We start from the raw sequence: 17,597 nt of genomic DNA, 5'->3' as shown, positions 1-17,597 counted from the left end.
CTCGACAAGACTCAGCCTTGCGTTGGTTTCGTTAATCTATTTGATTTCTGACAGGGTAGGTGATTAGCCTGCCGCTACCAGAATAAAGTGAATATTAAGTTTTCCTAATTCTGTGTTCTGTGTTCTGAATTTGCCTTAGTAGACGCAAGTCTTTTTTCAATATGTGATAGTTAGAGCAACGGTTTTTCAACGTGTTCCAGAATTTGTGGTTTGCGTAAACATCCCCGAATCGTGCCTTTGGATGCATTAACGCCCCTTTTCCTTAAATCTGTTTCAACTTCACGGAACATAAAGTTCAAACCAATGATCTTCTGAACTTACTTTGGAGAGGTATAATTTTTGGACTCCGTCCGTCGAAGTCGTAAATTTCTCACAAAACTATAAATTTATATAACCCGTATTGTGAAAAGGATATACTTATTGAGTTGGGGAATAAGTTCGTAGCGTTTTTACCGAAGACTTTAAACAAAAAACAATAATTATATCAATAAGTTAATTAATTATATATTCGCCGTTACTGTTTACAACCTCTTCCCACCTCCCGGCCAATTCGATGATACCGTTCAGCCAAAAATCACGTGGTCTGGTGTCAAAGAAGTTGTTGAGAAAGTTTTTAAGGACCTCTTTGTTATCGAAGGTAACGCCCTTCATTTGGCTTAAAATGGTAATCGGTTGGCGCAAGGTTCGAAGAATACGGCGGATGCTGAAGGACCTCCCATTCGAGATCTTGGAATGCGACTTTGACGACTTGTGCAACATGAGGCCTGGCGTTGTCGTGAAGGAGTATAGTTTGACCATGTCGATCAAGTTTTGTCAGCCGAATAGCCTCATTCACGCGGTGTAGCTGGACAGTGTAGAGCTCGTTGTTGACCGTGCCATTCTTTTCGAGCATTTCCCAGAGCACCATGCCCTCCCAATCTCACCAAACACGTATCATGATCTTCTTTGGATCAAGATCCGTGTTGACTCTCCTCTTTGGCGTATCTCCTGGAGCCACCCACTCCTTTCTTTGCTTCATATTGATGTATAGTCACCATTTCTCCTCTCCCGTGACGATTCGGTACAAAAAGCGCTGTTCATCACCACGTGTTGCTCGACGGCGGGCGAGATGCTGAGAAGCAATTTGAAGGCGACTTTCTTTGTTTTTTTCGTTGAGCTCGTAAGGCAACCAGACTCTCAATTTTTCGGTAAATCTCAGTGAAGGTGATTGAGAATCATTTTATGACCGCAGTTCATTTATTTATTTGTAAAGTATTTCAATTTTACTAAGAGAAAATTTTCGAGCAAATAAACTGAAATCTTTATGACTACCGATCTAAATGAGGTTATTTGGCAGCTATTTGTTGTGTAGAAGTCAAACCCCCCGTCTACTGTATTTAGGACCGTCTGTTAGAACGTCACATTCAGGACTGGCGCAGAATGCTTTTGGAAGTCTCCAAAATATCATTTTCATAGAGAGCCGCTTTTGCTTAGTCTACAGACCCTTATTCTGTTCTGCCGGAATGCTATAGTAGGGATAATCCTAGTCTACTAAATTACTAAATTACTTACCAGACTTGATAGAATGCAACTCCATGAGCTCAAGTACGTGATTTAAAAGTCATCACGGGAACTCATGGACCGAATGAACTGCCCACAAGGCTTAAGAAAAATATTGAGATTTTTATCTAAGTTAGTGTGTAGCAGACTAAAGTTGCTATAATGTAGAATGGTCTTTGATATACCCCTCGTAGGTCATCCTGTGGGGAAAATCCGCTATCTATTTCTTGACAAGTGCCCCCCTTGACAGCTTTCATCGAATAAATCAGTATAAAAACTTTCTCTCAGACCAATGCTGGAGTTGTTTATGTTTAGTAGCAGTTTTGATTAAAATCTGGTTAAATATGTTAAAAGTTGAATTGAAAGTTTTAATTCTTCTTTGCCCAATACAGCTAATACGTGCTTATCTCTATGTATGTTTGCTACATTCTAAAATGACGCACCCTCTACTTAAGTATCCACATACTCTCTATATTGCTGCGGGATTTGAGTTAACCTATCATACACACATACATACATTTTTATCCACATACATACGTTGTAAGTAATGTTGAAACTCTTGCCTGCATCTGCAATTTTATACTTTATATCCTGAGTCTTTTTAAGTTTGCTGCACCTAAAAGCATGCAATTAAAATTGCATATAGACCCAGACAGCTTGCATATATGTACGTGCATACACTCATACATACTCACGTATACTGCATTCGAACGCTGCTGTTCAATGGCTGAAAGCATAAAAATATGCACTGCAAGCATACAAGTGTGAATAAAATATCAACTCAATCGTTTGAGTCAGTCAACTTTTTACTTATGACGTTGTGAAGTGGGGTTCGAACGCCTAAAAACATGTAACTCTGAATATGTCTATACGTGAGTTGCTCTGTAAATTGCAGTTTCTTTGCTGTTACCTTTAATTTGTTTTCGAAAGTTAAATTTATTCATTATTCTTTTTCATAGATTCATATAAAATTAAATACTTTTATTACCATCGTCAAATTTTCTCACCAAATAATCAGTTTTAGGCTCTCCCATATTTTTTTTTGAATGTAAGTAAACTTAATATTTATAACACACACGTTCACACTAAAGATAAGTGAAGTTGTGGGTTTGCCCTCTTTTCAAGTACTTCCGGGTGTGCTAGCAGGAGTGTAGTTAACAAAATTTGTGTATGTTGCTTTTATTATGATATAAGCCATCGTTCACCACTCTATGCAGTGCAAGGGTATATTATTCAGGTTGATGAGTTCTAGTAGGCTTTTTAGTAAAAGGGTGAAGTTTCTCCACTCCTGCTTTGCATAGAAATGGTGAGAATGCATATATTTGACTGATTTAAAAAACTTGACTAAACTAAAAAATTTAAGTAGTGGATCAAAAGAGTCCCAGCTTTCTTAAAGTGTTTTTCAAAGTAATTTTTTAAAGGCTCGATATGAAGAAAATGTTTTAAATACCATAAACAAGTTGCTGCCAAATTTTGTTGAATTCATTTAGAAAGTGGTTCATTGTTTGGGAATTTACCAATTAAGGAAATTTTATAGACACCTCGTGACATTTTCTATTGATCAACAACAATTGGTACTAATTTGGGAAAATTTAATAGAACCAAAGGGTTTTCCAATAAGAGGTGTTATTTTGATATTCAACGAAAAATGCTATTTTTTAATATAAATGATCGGATATTTATTTCATTACAAAGAGGAAGGTATGCCATTAATAGTGGAAAATAACATCAGGCAATATCCTTTTCAAGAAATTTTCCATAACCGAATTGCAAAGTGGCTGCCCTATGTCCTCGATAGCCTCACGAATTCCATCTTTGAGGTTTTGAATCGACCCTGGGCTGTTGGCGTAGACCTTCTCTTACACGTGGCCCCAAAGAAAAAAATCTCAAAGTGTTAAATCCCAAGATCTCGGTGGCCAATTGTGATCACCTCTTCGAGAGATAACACGGTCTAGAAGCTTTTCCCGTAAAAGATCAATGGTTTCGTTACTTGTGTGGTCCATGTAGGTCTTGTTGAAAATAAACGTTGTCCAGATTGGATAGTATCAATTCCGGCCATAAAAAATCGTTAATCATCTTTCAATAGTGCAATCCTATTCAAAATAACACCTGTTGTTGTAATATACATAAAGCCCTTTAGTATCACCTAGTGGTCGAAATCGACTGAGTATTTAAAACGGTGCTTATAATTTGCAGTGGACTATTTAATATTTACATGCACTCGTATATAAAGAGGAGGTTCCTATAAAGAAAAATAAAAAATAAAAAAATAATTGACGCGTACACTTCTGCTAGATGTTTGGCCGAGCTCCTCCTCCTATTTGTGGCGTGCGTCTGCATATTGGTACACAAACGGAGGCACCTAGAGTTTTAAGCCGACTCCAAACGGCAAATGCTTTGTTTTTATTAGGAGCTTTTTCATAGCAGAACTACATGCGATGGTTGGCTGTTACCGGTATTACCCTATTTGCCTATTACTCGTTGTCAAAAAATTTGTGCGTGCCCACTTTTGTTGGCCCAGGGTTCGAAGTCTACTGCCTACATTATATATATAATTGCCACTTACACCCCTTGTTGGGTGTTAGACCGAGCTCTTCCTCCAGTTTGTGGTGTGTGTCTTGATGTTGCCTCACAAAGGGAGCGACCTCCAGTTTTATACCACCTCCGAATGGCAGATAGTTTTTTATGAGGAGCTTTTTTAAGTCAGAAATACACACGAATGTTTGTAATTGCCTACCGAGGGGCGCCCGTTTCATACTTTTAACGCCTATCGACAGCTGGGTAGGTAAGTTAGATGGTAAGAGTACCACAGGTACACTACAAGTAGCACTAGAGTGTCGTTTTGATACCATAATGTAGACCATTACCTGCGAAAATGTTCACAGCTTAAAGGAAGTAAAGCCATGTACGGCCGTCTAGTTCTGTTGATGTTTTGGAGGAGAGAAACGGGATTTAGACTGGAGAACTGCCGCAGGCACACTAAGGAACCTCAAGCGCCTAGCCGCCAGATCCGAACATTTGCAAAGAAATCGTTCAATCGTCTCATTTTCTCCCGGACCCCCAGAGCTTATGCAATGGGGGTCGTACGGAAGTCCAAGCTGCTCCGCATGCGTTCCGATCACCTAGTGACCGGTGACGACCGCTAAGAGTTCGGAAATTGAATGGTGGAGAATCACTATCACTATCACTACCTCTGTCGTTCTGAGCCTAAAGTGTTTTTGAGATAGCACACGATAAGATAGAAAACTATCTGATCTATCGACAAGTTTGGACAATTTATTCGTTTCACGAAAATAGCTCCTTTTTCTACAAAATTCACATAAAACAAACTTTCAAGCTTCGTGCAAATAAAAGAAACTTGAATTCTATAAAAAGTTCAAACTTTTTAATCAGAATTTCGCAGACAAATTTCGAGTATGCAGAGTTATAGTCCACTGAATTTTGGTGCAATAAAGCGCAAGTTTGACATTGCTGAAAAATCTCGTTGATTTTTTTAAATATTTTTTGTTAACGGTTTTGGGTGTTTTCTTCCGCATAGAAAAATGCCAGTCAACCGTTATATGGAGGAACTAAGTTTTCGAAATTTGAAACTTTATTGACGTAAAATGGTTACAAATTTAATATTCAAAGTATTGTCCATCGCTTACTACTACTTTTTCCCATCTTTCTGGCAATTCACGGATTCCCTTTGTGAAAAATTCGGTCGGTTTTGCCGCAATCCACGAATCGATCCATTTTTTGACTTCATCGTAATTACGGAAGTGCTGGTCAGCCAGGCCATGTTGCATCGATCGGAAGAGATAGTAATCGGATGGCGCAAGGTCTGGACTATACGGCGGGTGGGGTAGGACATCCCATGTGAGCGTTTCTAAGTATGTCTTGACCACTTGTGCAACATGTGGCCGAGCATTGTCATGTTGCAAAATAACTTTGTCGTGTCTATCGGCGTATTGCGGCCGTTTTTCTCGCAGTGCTCGGCTCAAACGCATCAATTGTCGTCGGTAGACATCCCCCGTAATCGTTTCATTCGGTTTCAGTAGCTCATAATACACAACACCCAGCTGGTCCCACCAGATACACAGCATAACCTTCAGGCCATGAATATTCTGCGCCGACGTCGATGTTGAAGCATGGCCAGGGTATCCATACGTTGCTCGACGTTTTGGATTGTCGTAATGGACCCACTTTTCATCGCCAGTCACAATTCGATGCAAAAAACCCTTTCTTTTGTGCCGTTGAAGCAGTTGTTCGCATGCCATAAAACGGCGTTCAACGTCTCTTGGCTTCAATTCATACGGCACCCAATGGCCTACCTTTCGGATCATTCCCATGGCTTTTAAACGTTTGGAAATGGTTGATTGATCAACTCCCAAAGTTTTTGCAACCTCTTCTTGCGTTTGAGCCGGATCTTTATCGAGCAATTCCTCCAATTCGGTATCCATGAACTTTGGCGGCGCACCCTCGCGTTCTTCGTCTTCCAAGCCAAAATCACCACTTTTAAAGCGTGCAAACCACTTCTGGCACGTTCGCTCAGCTAGAGCATGCTCACCATAAACTTCCACCAAGATACGATGACTTTCGGCTGCTTTTTTCTTCATATTAAAATAATGAAGAAGAATTCCCCGCAAAAACACATTATTTGGCACGAAATTCGACATTTTCAAGTGTGGTAAAAATATTGTTGTTTACGCTTCAAATAAAAAACTTATACTGACGTTTGTGCCTTACAACAGTAGCTCTCCAATGAATGTTTGGAAATGTGGATCGATAGAATAATAATCAAGTTACGCCATCTGTTGTAAAACCGCACGAACTTATTCATAGTCCTATTACATACACAATTTCGGCGGCTTTTTGCACCTTATATAATATTTTCCATCAAACGAGTCAGTATGCTCACATAACTCTCATTGTTTACTATTTTCCTTAGTGTAATCAATTCGGAGTAGACCAAACTATGGCAATCAAAGAAAAACCTTAATTTCGGGTCGATTTTGTCGTGATTTTTTGGGCTCGTCAGAGAAGCACCATTCTAATGATTGATGTACCGTTTCAATGTCATATTTATACACCAATATCAGGCCCCCGGTAATGATGACTTCAGTAATATTTCGGCCCAAGGAAAGCATTTTTTGGGCGGTAGCAATGCCGCTTTGTAAACTTTCACAAGCTGCTCTTCAATCGTTCTGATCCCCGAGACACCATGCATAACGCTCTGCATCGATTCGATATCGACTGCTTTTCCCCAGTGGCGTTCGTGACGATCCGCGAGTAAAATGTCTTTAATTTTTCGTCGGTCACAGAGATGAAATGACACAAGGCCAATCATTGACTACAATACGGTTCGGTTTAGGCTCTGTACCACTCGCATGCCTTGTATTCGTTAGTGACCAGTTGGTTTGCTATCATTAACATTTAATAAGTTAATAATTTTTCAAAGCTATTGGTCAAATGATAGACTTTGACCGAGCAAATTGACTTCGGCATAAAACTATAAATGTTTTCATGAAATTTGTAAGTTTTTCCTGTTTTGTCCCTTTTTACTGTTTGTGGTCGTGGTTTTATTAAAACGCCTACAGCAAATATCAATCACGTTGTGATTCCGCGTTACTGTTCGTGATACTTTAGAACGTAAATGTGATTTTGTTTACCTTTTGCTTACAACCCACCAAGTAAAGAGTGTTCCATTCAGACCATCTATTTTGAATTTTTTTATTCCGAACATCATAATTGCATGCAAACATTTCGCAAAGCGCTTGCTCGTCTATCATACTGAAATATCATCTGAAGCACTTTTAAGCGCTATCAGAAAGATAGTCTTTATTTTATAATACAAAAACAAAGTATACTACTATCGCATCCTTAACTTCTTAGCGTGCATAAAGAAGATAATTTTGTATTTGCGCGAACAAAAATCAAAGCCATCGAAAAATTTATTGAATATTAGAATATTAGAATATATCGTATTAAACTGCTGTAGCCGAATGGGGTTGTGCGTGGCTACCATTCCGTAGGGACCGCGTTTGAAACCCAATGTAGTCAAGAAATACAAAATGGTAGAAAAAGTTTTATCTAATATCCTTTCAGCAGGCCATGACAAACTCCTGAATACGTTTCTGCCATGAAAAACCTGAAAAAAGTGAAACAGCATCAAGCGGCACAGCACTTTGACGTTTGGAAGTGAGTTTCAAATAAGTAAAATTATCGAAGAACATTTTCTGCGCGCCAGGGATAGAGTGCACCAACGGAAAGGTACAAATAAAAATGCAAGCAACAATTTACGCTTTCATTAAAAACAAGAAAAATTATTAAATATATGTGCATATTTGCAATTTTTTACAATCAGGTGAAAATGAAAGAAAAAAAAAACAATTGAACTAAAAACTACTCTTTTACGTAACGTTTCTGTGTCTTCCCGACGACAGTAAGAAATTGTCGGAAGTATCGCATGTGATTCAGTATGGACGTAACGCTTACGGGAAACAGTTTTTCCGGAAGAAAGACAGTCAGAAGATGAGAAATCGTTAGCTTTCGCAATGAAACTTCATACTTTTTAGCCACTTGCGCGATAAGAAATACTGGCTAGGTTTTGTGACAGCTCCTATGTGTGCGAGCATTAAGGTTTTGAAATTGAAAATTACACGGCTACACCAAGGCATAGAAATGGTGAAAATCCAATCGTAAATTGGTGAGAGTTTAGCGGAGGTGCTACGAAAATGCCGTTATCTTACGGCAAGGCGATTTGACCTATGTCATGCGATTTGACGAAGTTCCCTTCTTCGGGGTTTTTTTGTTTGGTATTAAATGTATGTGCCAACAATTCTAAAATAATTCCTGAACTGAAAGACGGTGTTAGACTCGCCGCTGATGATGCCACTAAGTCTTTGAAAATTTTGCCAATATGGCCAACGAAATGGCCGTGCATCAGATATTACGTTCCATAAATGAATACACGATTTACTATATTACAATAAAAGCATCTTGGTTTTTCAAATAAACATTGCGTACTTCTTAAAATTTTCAAAATTGCCGACCTCTCTGGTGCACCCTATACTAAAAATGTGAACTTCTCTGAAATTGAAAACTGCTGGCTTCACAAAAGTATACGCAGTGTCATCAGCGACATGAAATTGAAGCGAGCAAAGTGGAAAAATGTAATTATTTTTCTAAGGGTTTGCAGCTTCTGCGCTCGTGGGAGGTAAATGCAATCCAGGCATTTATTAACTGGAAAATTGAGAATATTAATTTAGATGGAATTTAAATGAGTTACTAGTGGCATCATATTAAATTGTAAAATTAGAATCTTAAAACGAAATGAAAATACAAACTGGGCTAAAAGTGAATTTTAAGATTGAACAGTTTTGATATTTTTTGAAATAAAAATAATAACATAATTCTTATGAATACTCAGATATCCGATACAAAATGTGTGCCCTTTATCTGTTTACGTAGACGTCGTTTCAAAAATACATTTTGCAGTAGTCAGCATATCTCAGCGTAGAATCATCTGAAATCAAAAAAATCGAATAATTTAGTTAAAGTATGAGTTAAACTCCCCCCCAACGTTTATTTTGACGATTTATTTTCATTTTCAGCCATTTGGTAGTCGTTTGAAGTAAAAAGTTATTTTTGACGAAAAAATGCCGCCATTTTGTAGGTGTAAAACCACCTTAATATAAAAAAAAAATGGCGAAAAAAAACGTTGGGAGGAGGTTTTTTATAGTTTTCAAATGCCAATCACTACGCACTTTAAAAAAAAAGGTTCGAGAAAACCGCGTTTAAAGTTTGTAACGGACTACGCGCGCAACTGCTGCGTCTCGGCAGATGTTTGAGGCGGCTCGGCTTTATGCTCTATAACTTAAAAAGTTTTGCTCGGATTGACTTAAAATTTTAACACGGTATTTTTGAAATGTTTTACCACAATAACATGCAAAAAAAAAATCGATTTTTATCCCTTTGGCTTCAAATCGTGCACACGGCACTGTATAATATAGGTGGATCGGAATACGTGGATCATTTTACCTTTTTCAAGGTGAACAATGTGACTGACACCGCGCGAACTCCAAACGAAACTGCCGCTCTGACATTTTTACTTTACAGACACATCATCACAGAAAAATCCACTGAATCGAATGTTTCTTAATTTTATGTGTGCTGTGATGAATCCAGGCTTCTTCTATATATACCTAGATTATATATAATTGGCTCTCACACTACTTTATTCGGTGTTTTTTGGGCGAGCTCTTGCTCCAATTTGTGATGTGTGTTAAATGGAAGGACCAACAGTTGTATGCCGCCTCCAGATGAACAGATAGCTTTTTATGATAACCAGAAATACACACGGAGGTTTGCCATTGCCTACTGAAGGGCAACCGAAAACTTTTTCTATAATTTTGTGTTTAGTGTCCGGGGTTTCGATAGTCACACAAACCATTCGGCTAGAGCGGCCACCATATTTCTTCTACGATCTTTTCACAATATTGTTGTCAATTGTGAGCAATCATATCCAAATATTTTTACAAAATTTACTTATTCATGCGATAAGCCTATAGTGTGCGCACATCCATTCGCAAATTGTCTAATATCTCACTGTGGATTTTATTGTTCATCTCGGGTGTAGTGACCTCAATTAGGTGACCAGAATGTTCGATGTGACTTTTGCCGGTAAGAGCGCTTCCAAAATGAGTGCACCGATAGCGGATTATTCCAATCGAAGGCGCAGATCTTCCGTAATACGTTCCTAACTTGGGCTTGGTTTGCGCGTTGGCTTATGTGGTGGCAGAAAAGCATTTAATGAGCATTTAATGCTCGTCGCGTCTATTTCAGCAACAGAGTCGGTTGGTGACAGATTTAACCACACACTTGCGCTATACACATGTCAACATAACGTCTATGGACATTTGTATTTAGCTATTTGTATACAACTGACGCTATGCTCAAACTAAGTATTTTGTAAGTGAAGCGAGAATAGAGGAATTTTAGGCTAAATGGTATTTCATGCTTGGGTGAATCTCTCTGAGCCCTATTATTCATTAGTTGATGTTTCTTGCCGATTGGAAATCACATTTTTTGTAAACTTTTTTTTGCGTTATTGGCAATACCCTCTGCAACAGGCAACCTCTCTAAACATAAAGCCAATCAATATATTATAAATCGAAAATTGTCACATTTTCTCACAAGAAAAAAAAAAACACTATTCTTTGTAAATACCTTGAAAACGTAGCAAATTAAATTACCTGTAATTTGATATATCACTTGCTTTGATCACTTAACGTATTCTCCAGATATAGAAATTTTTATGATCTACCTTTTTTTCTTGAATCCAAAATTTTTTTTCGCGATATCTTCAAAATATTTGGCAAAAAAATATGCGAATTTTTGGACTCGCGACCGATTTTACATAGGAGTTCGTTGGTTTGGCTCTTGGGCTTTGTTTTTGTTTTTTGTTTTTTGCTGATATTAAATTAAATCTTAATCATACTTCTGAGGAAAAGGAGGAAAAATGTAATTTAAACGGTCAAATTATCCAAAATTTCGTATCGGGTGATGAATAAATACAGGCATAATGCTTTTTGTTCTAGGTTTATTTATCATAACAGCCACAGCGACCAACTTTTGATAAACTGACACCAACATATTTAAATTAGGCTTATTAAAAAAAAAAGTAAATTTATCAACCTTCTTTCCGCTCAACGTTTTAAATGCAATGAAAAGTTAATAGTGCATATATATTTATATTTACAAATATTATGAAAATTATAAAAATATAAATTGTTAAAATGTGCAATTCACCAATCGAATATATCGACTTCGATGTGTCCGATAGTAAGTTTGGGCGTTACTATTCTGTTATTCTGGGCAGTTTTTAAGCGTTTCCTCTACCAATATTTTACAATTGAAACACGTCACATACGATTCAACAACAAGCAAGAACACTTGAATGATTTCAAATAAAATATACACAAGAAGAAAGAAATATGCAAAAAAAATTGTTAACAACTCAAAACCAGTTTTCCGTTCAAGAAAACAAAAAACAAAAACACATTTAAAAATAGCGGTTTTTATTGAAGATGGCAACGATATTTGTAACAATTTTTAACATTGAGATTTCACTGCTGAGTGCCATAATATCCATAACCGTGCCTAACTGCATTGAAACATGTTGAGCAGCAAATACTTTGACACAACATGTTGCTATGGCTCTCTACCTCTTCATCCATTGCTGTAATACTCGTATGCATAGATGTATTATGTATTTATGTATATTCAAATACCCGATAAATGCTCAGCCGTCTACCACAATGCTCTCACAACAATACAATAAACTATAGTGAATAAATGGATTTGCACACTTCTCTGCCACAGCTCGCTCAGTCAGCCAGTGAAAAGGAGCTCAACACAATTTAAAACAAATATTTTATTCACGACATTTGTATTTGTATGTATTTGTTAAATGTAATGTGTATGTGTGTACATGTAAACAAGCCAATAATTTTGTAACCGACTCGTGTAGCCAAGTAAAATCACAACAATACAAATATTTGATGAAATATTAAATGTAAGTGTTGGGTGGACAATAAATCGGTAGAGTAATGTATATCCTTTCGTCTACTTATTTATTGATCCACCAACACGAGCATCACCACATCAGAGTCAATCAATTGTTTATTACATACTACTCTAGCATACAGATGATAAATGTTAAACGAAGGAACTGCAAACGCCCAGTGTAACATATATGTAATGCTTAACGCTTAGAAATTGTGTACCTAAGTATATCATACTCATACTCACATACAATTGTGAGTGAGAATGCCAATTTCCTGTCAAATTACCAACATGAAATGCATAAATTTTTGTTATTGATCAAATTGAAATGTCGGTGCTCAAATGCACAAGTCGAATATATACATTAAGTGCCACCTCCATCGTTGCATATTTGTAACGCTGGGCGGAAGCGGGTTAATATTAAATTTTATTGTTCCATCTTTTGTTTTATAAGTTAAGAAGACTTGTAATAAAATTACAACGCAATTCAAGTGAGTGTATATGTGATTGATTGCAATGATTGAAAGCAGTCAGTTTATTATAAAAAATTTTCGAGCAAAACACAATCAAATTTGGCTCTACTGGGTGATTAAAACAATAAAATGTGCACTGATTTTCTAATCGAATAAATAACTATGTCTCTGGGATCAAATGGTATAAGATGGTAGCGATTGTATACAAAAAAATGTCATGTATTTTGTTTTTCTTTTTTGGTGGCTAAATTGTCCAAGTCAGCTGAACACCCTTCTAACGCGGATTGCTTGAGAAAAGGAAACTATGTACTAACGAAATATAAACAATTCAATTTGTCGGATTTTTTATTTTACCTTATTGAACATGGAATTATTGCGCACTTGCATTATGTTCGCGTTTCACGTGAAATAGCTGTCGAAATCCACACAAATTGCATTGCAGTGAAATATGCGTGAAATTTTCTATGTATCTCACGGCAAAGTAGTAATCAGTTCACGCCGAGAACACCGCGAAGCATGACAGCATCATGATGCCAGCAACCTTTTCACACCTATTTATAATGCACCGTGGGCTTATAACACATTTAGCGAACATTAGGTGCAAAAGATCGATGGGCTGTGTGGTATGAGGCCTCATGCTGCTAAAATCAAAGATCTTCCAAGTCCATGTCTTCAATTTTCGGCCAAAAAAGTTTGTTTATCATGTCTTTGTAGCCTTCACCGTTAAACCGAAATGGCGTTCCCAGCAGTCAATGATGTCACCGCTCAAAAATTCGCACCAAACAGTCTCTGTCTGAGATTGCATTGGTATCTCGACGATCAGGTGCGGGTTTTTCGAGTTCCATGCGCTCCACTCTCAGCCACCACAGCCAAGAACCATACTAGTTTTATACTGAATTTATTTATAGAATTAATAAATCTTGTTTATCCTGCACTATCTTACATTTTAAGTATCACAGTTCTTTCAACGGACCGTAAATTGTTAAATCCACTTAAAGTTTAAACAACATTTATTGTGTGGTTAGGAACGCCTACAACTTGTCCTCTCCTTCTAGCGCTAATATTGGTCCTGGTTAACCCATCACAGTTTTATGTCATTATTATTATCATTATCGGGCATAGGGCACTGCGACCTCTAACGGGACCACTTTAATTAAAAATTTCTCGGAAAACAAAATCAAAATACAAGTTTATTCCTCAAAAGCGATAATATCCCTTTCAAAGTGCTTCCCATCAATTGCAACGCACTTATGCTAGAGTTTGATCTAGCTCTCCAAATATTTCTGGTACTCTATTTTTGGTATAGGTATCAGAGCCATCTTCGATTTTTCCATTACTTCCTTTCTAGTCATTTTTTCACTCGGAAAACAGAAAAATATAGCAGGGAGTTATATCAGGCTGAACAGGAATTCGATGGCTGTTGGATGGTATTCATTTCGTTTTTGGTAAAAAAATCACTGATTAAATGATGGCATTTCACAATAGATCAGCTCTGGTCGCAGTGCGTAATGGCCTTCTAATAAATGATGGCATTGTGTGACTGTGCGTTTCGTCCTTTAGTTTTTGACGAATTGCTTCAGCTAAACATCTCATAACGCCCAAATAATAGTCCTTATTAACTGTCTACCCTTCTGGCAAAAATTGCTGGCGTAAAATACCGTTAAAATCGGTGAAAACCGTGGCCATCGTTTTATTTTGTGACTCAAAACGACGTGACTATTTTAGCCTTGGCTCATTCGGAGTTCTCTACTCATTCGCCTTATGCCTGGCTTACGTGTCGATCTTAATCACGTCTCGTCGTCAGTAATGATGCGTTTGAAAATATTCGGCTTTTGGAAATCATGTCTTGGGCGATATCAATACCGTCCATTTTTTGCGAGAAATTCACGTGCTTTGGGACAAACTTTGCAGCAACACGGCGCAAACCCAAATCATTAACTACGCTGTCATGAACGGATCCATAAGCAATGTTCAAACCCTCTGTCAGCTCTCTTATGGCTAATTTGCGGCTACTGATAAACTTTTAGTTCATTTTGTTCATCAGTTTTCGATGTCGACGGCCTGCCACTATGTTCGTCATAATCGATGGACTCACGATCTCTTTTGAAGCCTTCATGCCACTTGTAAGCGGCTGTTTTCTTTAGAGCATCATTACTGAGGCAGTGTCCCAACATTTTTAAGATTTTCGCACCATTTATTCTATTTTTAATGCAAAATTTAATACAAACTGGTTTTTGCGTATTCAAATTCTTTTTTCAAAATTAAAAAAAAAATCGAAAACGTGCAGAGGTAGATTTATTCAAAGCGGCTTAACTTTTACAAATGTTAAGCAATGGCTATAAAATTTTGGTAGAAATGTTAACCACAACTTAAGGGGTTATATACCTTGTGGTCCGGTGAAATTAGCGAAAGTTGGGTTTTTTTTAAAGATATGTAGCAATAATTTTATTGTATAAAAGTTTTTATTATTGGATATTACAATGTTTAAAGAAAAAAAAAAGGCTTTGTTTGTGTAAAAATATTTAAAAATGGCGGAGTTATGGCGTTTTCCCCCAAGACCCTTTTTTTGGAAGAGGCTTGCGGTGGACGCGATTCAAGTCCACCAAGCCAACTGAAATCAAAAAATCGAAAAGATTTCATTAGTATAGGGTTATATCTTCTTAGTGAACGATCAATATATTAAATATTTTGATTTTTGTGAAAATAGGAACATGTTTTTAAAAAACTCCACTTCTACAGTCCTAAAATTGGCATTAAAAAATTCATATCTGCAAAATAAAAATTTATACATAAAAAGTTGATCGTTCACTAAGAGGCGACATCAATTACGAACAATTTAAAAAAAAAATTATAAAAATCGGTTGAATACTTTTTTTGCAATCGCGTCCACCGCAAAAGCATTTTTGGAAAAACACGTTTTTGAGATAATCGCGTTTAAAGTTTCAAGCGCCGCATGAGGCCGTACGCTCAGGACGTGACGACGCACAATTTAAAACGCTGTAACTTTCGATCTATTGCTCAGATCTCTATGAAATTTTTGGAAAATGTTCTCAAGGGATTGTACTTTACGATAAAGAAATAAAATTTATTTTGATTTTTTTGAAAAACACAAGGTATATAACCCCTTAACAAAAACGAACTGAACACAAACCAGTTGACTTAAGGGAGAACACCACTGTGACCCCCTGTTTTTTATGCCGTTTTTCAAGAATTTTTTTTGTGGGAAAAAAAAGAGATATTTCAAATTTTTTTGTTTTGTTTTGTTTGTTGTTTATTAAAGATACATAACAAACTTTTTCAAAATTTTCAACCCCGATGGTGGCGCTGGGGAAGCTCCCGCGTCAGGTGCTGTGGCTTCTGCAGTGATCCGCGGCACGCAGCAGAACTGTCTTCAAAGTTGATCTGAAAAAAAATACCGAGTGTTTTCGTTAATAATATGATATTTTGAAGAGAAGTACATAGGGATTTGAAAAAATATGGATTTTTAAAAAATTGGAACGCTTTTCAAATTTAAGGTCGATTTTCGAGCAAAATTTCTCTTCGAAAAAAGGCTATAATTTTTTTTTTTTTTTAGATATCGAAAAAACCCTATGTACTTCTTTAGATAATCTAGTTTTATCGATGCAGTCCAAATTTGAAGTCGATCGGATAAGAATTGCTCGAGTTCTACTGCGTGCCGCACTCAAAAAAGTGGTTTTGAGAAAAACGTGTTCAAAGTTTGAAGTTATGCGATAAATTGCGCTGCACCGCTCCACAAAATATTTAATATCTCCGAAAATAATTATTTTTTCGACCTGGGACAAACGGCATTCTATTCTTAAATGTATTCTAGATTTTTCTAGATGGTTTTCAAAAAATCGATTTTTTGAAGTTGTCACAGTGGTGTTCTCCCTTAAGGGGTTAGGCCACTCTAGGATTTTCAAAATATCGAAATTTTTTTTTTTGCTTAAAAGATGCTTTAAACTCTTTAGAATATAAAACAAAAAGTCCTATGCGTGAAAAAAATGTTTATCTCTAATATTTCGCACTTTTGCGCGAGCGCCTCTGACGTCTCTGAACCGACTATTCAAATTTAAAGCGTGTTTATCTCAAAACGTGATTTTTCAAAACGGCAAGCAGCATAACACAAACAATTTTTAATATTTTCACTTGTAATTGTACAAGGATCTTTAGAACATTATTCCGCACTGAAATACGTACGGATTTTTTTATTAATTAATTAGAAAAATTTTTATAAACAATTAACGGTTCCATTTTAGACGAAAAATTCTACTTTTGACTTCAAACATCTGCAAAATACACAAATTTCAATATTTCTAAAATCCCGTACGTATTTCTACAGCTATACTCACGTCGATTGAGAAGAATGTTTTTAATTTGGTTTAGGTGGACATTTACGTCAGTTGTACTGCTTGCCGTGAAGTGCCTTTTTCGCAGGGCGCGTTCAGAGATTCACTCCAAAGGCGCCATTTTGTAATATTTTTCAATAAAAATATTTGTAATTACACTTAAATACATGCTTAATAATATACTTAAAAAGTTTTTTCCTGGCACCTTTCTTTCAATGTAAAAAAAATCCTTAAAAAACTGCTTTTTTACAGTAGCTAGAGTGGCGTAACCCCTTAAAGTGTCACCGGAGTGGCTGTACCGGAAATGTTTTGATCGAGGTGGTATTGGACTCGGCCATTCATCCTATGTGTTAAGGTTTTTAGTAAATACAATCAGTCCCAATTTCCTCATGCAGAATTTTTTTTTAGAAAAAACTATGCATAGTTGCTATTTAGTAGTTCATCTAGTTCATTCAGTAATAGGTTACAATTTTATAAGCTTTTATTCACTCAGTTATATGTAATATTATTTTAAGAGTTTTGTGTGCTTGAATTGCGTTGATAAAAAAAATGACTTGTAATTTCTAATCAATATGTATATACCCTATGTATATCTGTAGTAAGGATTTAGTATACCTAAGTATTCCACCTCACAAAGTATCACCACCACACCACATACCAGTACCAGTACATTCCATGCATTTGTTGC

The 17,597-nt window shown here is 36.7% G+C and overlaps 1 protein-coding gene across 10 annotated transcripts in view; it reads left to right on the top strand.

The window, feature by feature from the left end:
• Window positions 1-17,597, top strand: part of LOC129240455 (translational regulator orb2-like) — a 123,704-nt gene that overhangs the window by 56,652 nt on the left and 49,455 nt on the right. The window lies entirely within an intron of this gene.

The sequence above is a fragment of the Anastrepha obliqua genome, chromosome 3 (assembly GCF_027943255.1).
Source record: "Anastrepha obliqua isolate idAnaObli1 chromosome 3, idAnaObli1_1.0, whole genome shotgun sequence".
Lineage (NCBI taxonomy): Eukaryota > Metazoa > Arthropoda > Insecta > Diptera > Tephritidae > Anastrepha > Anastrepha obliqua.
The sequence above is the reverse complement of the archived record's forward strand: the minus strand, read 5'-3'. Positions and strand labels throughout refer to the sequence as shown.